Source organism: Microchirus variegatus, assembly GCF_963457635.1.
Source record: "Microchirus variegatus genome assembly, chromosome: 15".
In the NCBI taxonomy this organism is placed as follows: Eukaryota; Metazoa; Chordata; class Actinopteri; order Pleuronectiformes; family Soleidae; genus Microchirus; species Microchirus variegatus.
This window is the reverse complement of record NC_139816.1, coordinates 21,940,278-21,949,623: the sequence shown is the minus strand read 5'-3', so window position 1 is coordinate 21,949,623 and position 9,346 is coordinate 21,940,278. Positions and strand designations below refer to the sequence as shown.

The window sequence follows — 9,346 nt, the reverse complement described above, 5'->3', positions numbered from 1 at the left end:
GTCATGTGAACTGTTGAATAGTTATGTGATTTATAGACAAACAGACAGATAGACAGGAATTTAGAAACTAGACTTCGATGTAAAAATAACCAGTGACCACTGTTGGGCCTGGCCATTGTAGTCTGTTGCGGCCTACTGGGAAGTAGGCCTGAACTCAAAAAAGCCTGAACTCAAGATGGTGGTCATAAAGACCTCAGAGACCACATGGTAACAGGGCAACGAGACGCCCGCTCTCTCTTCTCCGATACCGGTACCGACCGAAGGACGGATTTGAATCGCGTGAAGCGACACCAGCCCTCCTTACTTTCAGAAGACGACTCACAGTAAGCGGAGATTGTGTCTGGGTAAAATAGTGACACCATTTTGACGTGATGTAGCGGCCACCTTTTGTAAACCGGAAGTGGGAGGAGCGTCGCCGTGACAACCGTCACGTCAGAGACCCCTCCTTCTTGTTTACCTTTTGGCTTTGTTTGTTACTTCCTGTGTCCCACGCTGTTACCAGCTGCCAAAGTGACACGCCCCCTCTTTTGTCAATTACATTTTTTCATTCATTCGTCCTCGATCACTTTATCAGTGGAGGCTCCACATCCAAAATAAATGATGGTAGTTCACATACATTTTTAAAGCCATAAAATGCATCTTGCCTTTGATAGACTTGCCTTTGAACTGTGTTGAAGAACTTAACTGCAGACAGTGTGCAGAAACCAAGAATAAAGACTATTACGTGATTAATCTCAATAGACAGACAGATAGACAGACGTACGTTCAAGGTAGGGGCATATACGTTTTACTTAACGGGGGCCCCTTAAAGGGATAGTACAGCTTTTTTGAAGTGTGGCTGTATGGTGTACTGACATATAGTCTGCGCTGAATGCTGCTCACCCCTGTGCTGGGAACCAGATAGAACCAGGAGTTTGCATTTTCTTTCCTTGTGTGAGCATGTTGGTTTTCTCCAGGTTGGACTGTTTTCTCAAACACAGTCCAACAACATTCAGATTAGGCTAATAGGACACTCTAAATTGAATGGTTGTTCATCTCTGTGTGTTGGCCCTGCAATGGACTGGTGACATGTCCACAAAGTGTGACCCCTCCTTTCACCCCTTGTCAGCTGGGATTAGCTCCAGCTTCCCCAATGCACAAGTACATAACTGTTTCTTTGTTTTTTTTTACATCAGTGCAGGAAAGTGAGTGGTTTGCAAACTCAAATTATAAGTTATGTTTAACAGTTGTAGGTTTGTTAGACAGCCAATTGTAATAGATACTAAAATCAGTTCTATTGTTCCTGCTGACAGCCATGCTCAATGAAAGTAGACAGTGACAGTCTGCCTGTCAGTCATGTCGATGCTGCTACTTAGCAGAAGAGGCCACCAGGGGGCGCGCACAGCTCAAGCAACACTGACACATCATGTAATCACAGAAAAAAAAGGAAAAGAAAAACTGAACTTTCACTTTACTTGCGTCAGTATTTTTTATAACACTGTAATTGTACCACACATATAATAATACAATTTAATATTTGACATATACTTTTAAGCGAAGTTAATTTTATTTACAAAATATATCATTTGTATGTCGTCTGAACGTAAGGTCTGGCACAGATAATACGCCATACTCGGAACATCAACGCCCAGCGGTGACGTCACCGGGTGGGGCGGGGAAACATTCCAACTCCCGTCTACTTTTGTCTCTACGTGGAAGAGACAGGACTGCAGACTGGACGCTGTCTGATATTTTTTGTCGCACTGACGGTGAGTACCACATTTCCTGGCAACTTTCAAAGCAACAACCACAGAGTCACAGTTAGCCTTAAATTAGCAGGCTCATCTTCAGCTTTCCTCTGTGATAGCCGCGCTCCTCAGTCCAGAAGGCTGCGTTAGCTCAGTAAACACTGGGAGTTTCCTGTTTATAAAACTTGCATGGTCTCTCCGACTCCTTCGCTCCCCGGCTAGCTTTAGCTGCAGCTTTATTATTTCTCATCCTCACGACGTTGCTTATCTCGTAAAACACCGATACATACTTATCCAAGTCAGTCACTTGGTGACTAGATAACTTTCAGTAGTTATGAAAGTCATAAGTGCAGTTAAAATACACAAAATACACAGATAAAAGTAAGTTGTGTTTATCTTATTATTATTTTTGCTAACATCACTAATTTACTATTTGTGAAAGTGACACATACCACAGCACGGAGCTGGCGCGACACAGAGTCCGTTCATTTTGTTCATCTCCACACACCGGAGGAAGCCTCATACATGGGTGGATCCTGCCCTGGCTTTTTATAACATTCCCGATACACATGGAAGCTGACGGATGAATGAGCCATACATAAGCAGCTGAAGCCTGAGCCACCAGGCCCGTCGTTCGTGTGTGTGTGTTCTCTTGTGTTTTGCACCTCTGTAGAACCTTTTATGACAGGAGTCTCAAACTCAAATGACCTGGGGGCCACTGAGCATCTAGTCTGATCAGAAGTATAAAAAGTCTGCTGTTCAGGAAGGGAGGGCAACATGAGCTGAAAATGATATTTCAATATTCATGATATCACAGTAACAATATTTATGACAATGTTTCACAGAATTTCCGAAATAAGTGTCTGTAAAGATATGGAACAATCTATAGTTCACAATAAAAATGTATTTATGATGTATAATTAATCCATGAAATCGATTGTGGTCCACAAGTTTGAGACCTCTATTTTGGCATTAATACTGACCTTGACAGGACCAGTAGTGCTCATGGAAACCAAAACCCGGTCCAATAGAGGGTCTATTGCGTATCCTGATATTGTCAATAAAGTCTTTATTCAACCTAACCTTAACTGTATGATAACATGAATACCCAAGGTGTGCCGTTAGCCAAGAGTTATTCATTTCAAGGACACAGTTTTGATGTGCAGACCACAGTCTATATTGCTATACACTGTACACCAGCGGTCCCCAACCACCGGTCCGCGGGTCATTTGGTACCGGCAGTGTTGGGGAGTAACGAATTACATGTAACGAAGTTACGTTATTTAATTACAAAATTTACGTAATTGTAATCCGTTACATTACTGGGAGAACATATGTAATTAACTTACAGTTGCTTTTGGAAATTTCAATGATTACAACTTAAGTTATATTTGAAAAATTGCCACAAAAGCTCGGATTCATCAAATAGTTTTTTCCTCCCCATCGATTCATGTTTGTTTTTATTTTTTTTCAAATCAACATCCTCCTTCCAAAACTGACGCTTGTGATTGGCTCTCTCTGGTCATGTGCCATTCGACTCAACCGACAAACCGTACGGCGGCAGTCAGACTCAGCAGCGATAATGTCGGCAGCGCACAAGATGTTCCTGGGCTGGAAATACAAAAAACACTTCATACAGACAGAGCAGAACCTGGTCCCGACCAGTTTAATCATAAAATCGGCTATAAAAGCGCCGCTGTTTCACTATTTAACTCATTTACAGCTGGCGACACCTTTACTTTGAAAGTCCAGTGGAGCTGGATCAGAACGGAGCATTTGTACGGAGGGAGAGATCGCGGTGATCCGCTGCTGTTTACTTTCTCTGTGAGCGTGTCCGCCTACAGATGTTCAGCTGCTCAGCGTCAGGAGGTCATTTATTAGGCTGTAGCCTGTTTACCTTTATACACAGTCACCACTGAAAGAAGTTGTGCGCTCGCCGCAGGACAGATAATTTAACTTAATGTGGCCATGAATAAATTAATTGTTTCGCCTGTTATGTGTTGCCCAAACACAAATCTTGAGTAGGTCTACTCTGTTTTCTCACATTTAAAAAGGTCCAAGTACAGAGACATGAGATTTGCTTGTAGCTACAGCACCTAAAAACCCCAGCGTAACCTATTTTCATATGAAAACAATATAAAACACAGTTTAAAACAACAGTTGTTGTTGCTCTAAAGGTTCATATTTAAAAGCAGCTCAATGCAGAGCTGTCAGAAATTAAAATAAGCCTCTTGTCATATTTGCAGCAACACTGTTGCTTCAGGCTGTGATCAGGCTTTTTTGTATCGCTCATACTCTCTCCATTAAAACAACCTGCTCCTCTTGGCTGAAATCAGCCCATTGTCGCTCCATTTAGTGAGGAAGTGAGCCTCCTTCACAGTACAGGTCTAAGGTCAGACTCATAAGAAATGGTTAAAAAAAAGAGTCTTTTATTATGTTGTTTTTATATAGTCTTAAGTACTGCTGAAAGGTCTATCACACTATAAGTCTTAAAATGTGAAAATGGTTAACAGTTGAGAGATTTCATTCAAAATAATATATATATATAGTTACATTACTTTGAGAAAGTAATTGAAATAGTTACACTACTATTACATTTTCAACAGGGTAACTTGTAACCAACTACATTTCCAAAGTAATTTTCCCAACACTGGGTCTGTGGGCCGCACAGAAAGAATAAATAACTTACATTATTTCCGTTTTATTTATTATCGGGGTCTGAACAATGTTTTATTTTGAAAAATTACCCGATTCCCTCCGTTACATCTGTCTATGACTCGCTCTTGACTTGACGCATCCCGAGGGAGATCGCTGGCCAGAGTGTTAAAATAAGTCACCGCTGGCAGCACATTTCAGTGACAAGGAGTCGGTCGCAAAACTCACTTACTTGTGCGACGTATTCAGCCTACACACCTACACAAAGATAAGTAAATGAAAGAATGGCCAAGACCGCAGACCTCACTCAATCGCACTCGTTACTCTCTATCTCTCGCCCCCGCCCGAGCTCTCGGCACATACTGATTTTGATGAACAACAAACAAATGCTGAGTGCTGATCAATAGTTTTGTGCAAGCAATCTAAGGTGCCGACTCTTGGTCCAAATATGACTGGCTTCATTCAGCGATTGAAACAAACATTAATGAAACGTTTACAGCTGTTTTGTGTATCTTATTTTGAAGGCACGTTTAAGCGTTACCATAGCAGCCAGAGAGCGTTATGGGGGCCGGTCTGTGAAAATATTGTTTATTACATTAAACCGGTCAGTGGAGCTAAAAAGGTTGGAGACCGCTGCTGTACACTACAGTATATGAATTATATTATCATCACATTAGAAAATTCGTTAAACCCTTTTACAACAACGGGGATCACTGGTGACATCATGGCACATGTGTATTTCAAATTACCTTTATAACACCTTGCTACTTCGTGCAATTTTAATCATTCAAACTGCCCCTGAAACTATATAAATATATCTATTATTATGGTGCTAAAAGCAGGTTTAGTGAAAACTCTGAGTCTGTTAACCCTGAAATGATGGAAAATCTTGAGTTTTCCATTTCATAAAGGGAGGTAAGTCAAACCAGAGAAAGAGGAGTAACTCTAGCCTGTTTCACAGAGTGAGGTAACTTAAGCTCTCTGTCAGTTACCATGGTAACGTACGCTATGAAGCTAACCTGGTCACAGTCCGTCATTTACATACACCACCTAATCCGTCCTTACTTTTTCAACATTACCAACCGAAGTCATGCTCTCACATCCCAGCAGAAATTTTGTGTTGCGCTGCGTTTTTTTTTGCAAATGGGAGTTTTTTATAGGAGATGCAGAGCACTTGAACATGATGTAACTGAGAAGTTATGGGGATTAGCATTATACGTTGGGGATAAAACAACGGTACAGTCAAACAACCACTTCATATTTACTTTACAATGTGAAACATGATCAAAATGAGGTACCTCCATGAGATTATGCCGAGGTCTTACCTGTTTGAACAATGTTTTTATGTTTCATCTTAACCTCTTCTTCACGGTTGCCCCCGATACCGGGGGCAGCATCGAACGCAAAGACAAAAGCGTCATAAAACCATATCTAACTTTAAAAAACCCACAGAAAGGTCAGAAACTCAGCAAAAACCATTCTTATGTTCACAAAACACAGTTAAAACACAGACGGATCAAACCAGCAGGAGCAAAAAAACCTGTTACAGCGCACACATTGAAAAGCGGCACCGGAGCGTCAGCGTGATTATGTAAACAAAAAAAACACGTGTCGGCTGGACAGCGAAGAATCTACAGATTCCAGCGGTATCATTTTTATCACTCTACAACCAAGATTCATGGATCCAGCCCCAAAATATGAGCAAAACAACAACTGACTTTAAAGAAATACAAGCATAAATGTCTTACCGTTGCTGTTTATCAAAACAAGTTATTTCCACCGGAACAAAACCACTTTCCAGTATGCTTTGAGAACAAATCCCGGTCTGATTGATCATTACAGAGCGACATTAGATCGTTCTGCTTTTTCTTCGATTTTAATGTTTTTATGATCGCGAGAAGCCAAAATCGTGGTCACTCTATGCATTACGGTGAAACGCAGTAACAACGGGTAAACAGACATTACTATGAGGTATACAGAGCGGGGGTTGTGACGACGGTGCATGACAATAGGTGATAAGTGGTGACAGTATGGCTGTGGATAGTAAATTAGATCGACACTCCCCTGGAAGCAGTGGGTGTGTGTTTACCTGGGTCTCATTCACATGTAAATGACCAGGCACAAAATATCATCCTTATGATATTTTGGCTAATTCATGACACATACATGTTCATTAGGGCACCAGGACCTAGTTTAACTTGGTTTAATAGGGTATAATATGGGACCTTTAAATCACTTGCACAAAACCTTTGATCAGCACTCAGCATTTGTTTGTTTGTTATTTAAACCTGTGCGCCCGGAGAGCGCGAGGCATTGTTGGCACGGGGCGGGAGAGAGAGAGAGTAAGGTCTGTGCTCTTAGTCATTAGTTAATTTACTTATTTGTGTGTAGGTACTATGTTGTGAAATATGTTTAAACTTAAATAAACTACATATGCAGGTAGTGATTCGTTTTTGTATTTTTAGTTGGATATTGGATGTGAACTGATTGTATTTCTATGTTAAAATGTTCTATTAAAGAAAATATGCAAAAATATATATCTTTCTGTATGCTGTAAAGTGGTTTAAAAAATTGAAATCGGAATCAGCTAAAAAAGTTATTGCCAGGTCAAACTTCTTGAAAAATCGGAATCAGCCCCAAAAATGGCAATCGGTGCATCCCTAATGCATTTATGTCCTTTTGACTTGCTAATGAAGTGATTCCCTAGCATTTGGACCGGGGTCCGATTCTACTGGTTTAGAGGTTTAAAGGGAGCTGTCAATCACCCTAATTGACCAAGATAAGCCAGAGCTATGGCGCTGCGTAACTGAAGACGCTGCAGAGTCACAGAGTTATTACGCACCGCACAGGGAGCATCCATTTATGGCGAGTTATCATACTTTTTCTTTTCAAAACAAGTTCTTTTTAGATCTGTAGTGACATATAAATAAAATTAAATGGGTTTTTAATAATTTGGTAACTAAGAAATCTCAAATGGCACAGATGGTGCCAAACTGTGCCAACAGAGAGAACGCCTAGACATCTCTTTACTAAAACCTCTGTAATTTCACTCTGCTTCATTTCATTAGCATCAGACTTTGCACAGCTCATGATCACATGTTGTTACATGACCTCCATGTGTTTTTAATCTCCTACCGCATGTTTTAAAGGTGATATTTGCTTTAAAATGCAATATTTTTTTAGGCGAGAGAAATAAATCCTTCAGTTATGCTGTATGTGTGTGGAATTTACAGTGAAATGTACACCTCTGGTGGAATCTCACAAGTGTTATCTTGATACCAAGCTAATCCACATAGAGCTTGTAACTGCAGAGATTTACTTTACTCATTTTCGAGCAGGGACTCCAAAAAGAGGGTCAGGGAAGAAGTGGTTAAAGGTCCCATATTATACCCTATTAACCCAAGTTAAACTAGGTCCTGGTGCCCTAATGAACATGTCTGTGTCATGCTTTAGTCAAAATATCATAAGGATGAAGCACGATAGCAGTTCAATAACCCTGCCAAAACAGCCGCGCGGCGTGTATGTCAATTCCTATGCTAGAAAAACACCTTGAATGCACCAGCTGCAAGTGACGTGTGTGGATCAATAATGAGGAGAGAACGTGGAAACACGACAGAAAGGCAGCCTTTGGTTGAGAAGAAATGTAGGACAACATCTACATCTTTCTGCAGTGCTTTCAAACGCGTGCTCCTCATATTATTAATCCACACGTCACTCGCTAACTGCAGGCACGTAACTGGTGTGTTCAAGGTGTTTTTCTAGCATAGGAATTTACATACACGATCAACAACAAAGGGCTTGTGAACATTCTTTTCATAAATAAAATATATCCACTGGACACACAAGTCCTCTGAGGCTAGAAGTTTGTGTAAAACACTGTGCTCCGCTCTGCAGCCACTCTTCCTCCCTCGCCTGCACTCTTGTATTTCACAGGGACAAGGGTGAAGAACGTCGCCCTCCGCTTCCCCATTGCTATGGTGACTCTTCAAATCGTGGCTCCATTGACGCTGTCTTTTTATACTTGTGGTGCACGCACTTAACTAGAGGTGAAACTAACCCGGAGTTAACTTACTCAAATCAGCTGTGGAACCGTAAAACTCAGTTTCCTATCACAGAGTAGATCAACTCAGAGTTCAGGGTTAGACTCAAAGTTTGTTGAACCTGCTTTGTGAAACGGACCCCCTGCTTGAGTGCGCTTTGTTTACCTGCAGAGTACCTCCAAAATGGCGACTTCCGGTTAGATGAAGAGCTGTGAAAACCCTCTATGAGGCAGAACCTCATTTCTGAGGAATGTTTTGTGCCAAGATGTGATTTATGGTGAGGTTAGGCTTAGTCATTGACTGGTTATGGTTTCAGTTGTTGTCCAAATGAATGTTGATAGTCGATACAGTGCCCTGAGACAGATAACTGTGCAACCCTGTGTGTGTTTGTGTGTGTAACATCACTGTTTGCTCATGTGATGACGGTTCAGGTTTTTTTCTTGTTGATACATTTAAATGCTGCAATGAGTCAAGTAAATGTTTTACCCCAGTTAAAAAGATCTGCCACTCCCTCTCTTTTGTGTCACATTACTTTTACAATTGCGAAGTGGAATTTCACTCCCTGTACATACAGTTTGTACAGTTCTTCATAAAACCATTAGTCTTCATGGAGCATTCATTTTGAAGTGTTTTCCTGGTGTTGTTGACTGTTGGTGGTTGTTTTAAAGGTAGAGGTCAAGCAGCCCATCTACTTATTCTTTATTTTTTCTCCACTTGAGAAAAGTGGAGAAAACATCTTGTGTCTTGTTTTTTTTACTGGTCTGAATGATTCATCTGATTCTTCCTGTAAATATTTGCTTCCATTAAATGATCAGTTTGAGCATTAAGCAACCAGGTTGACATATCTGATATCATAGGGAAAAAAAACGAAATGTTTTGATGTGATAAAGGAAGGTTTGTTGTGAATACATTTGCTCATCCAAG

At 40.8% G+C, this 9,346-nt stretch overlaps 1 protein-coding gene across 1 annotated transcript in view; it reads left to right on the top strand.

Annotated features, from left to right (window-relative positions):
* Positions 1 to 1,701: 1,701 nt before the first annotated feature.
* pls3 (plastin 3 (T isoform)) overlaps positions 1,702 to 9,346 on the top strand; it is a 48,214-nt gene continuing 40,569 nt past the window's right edge. Inside the window, exon 1 of the mRNA XM_083901719.1 lies at positions 1,702 to 1,748. The gene's annotated coding sequence lies outside the window, so the exon portion shown is untranslated. The remainder of the gene's footprint in view (positions 1,749 to 9,346) is intronic.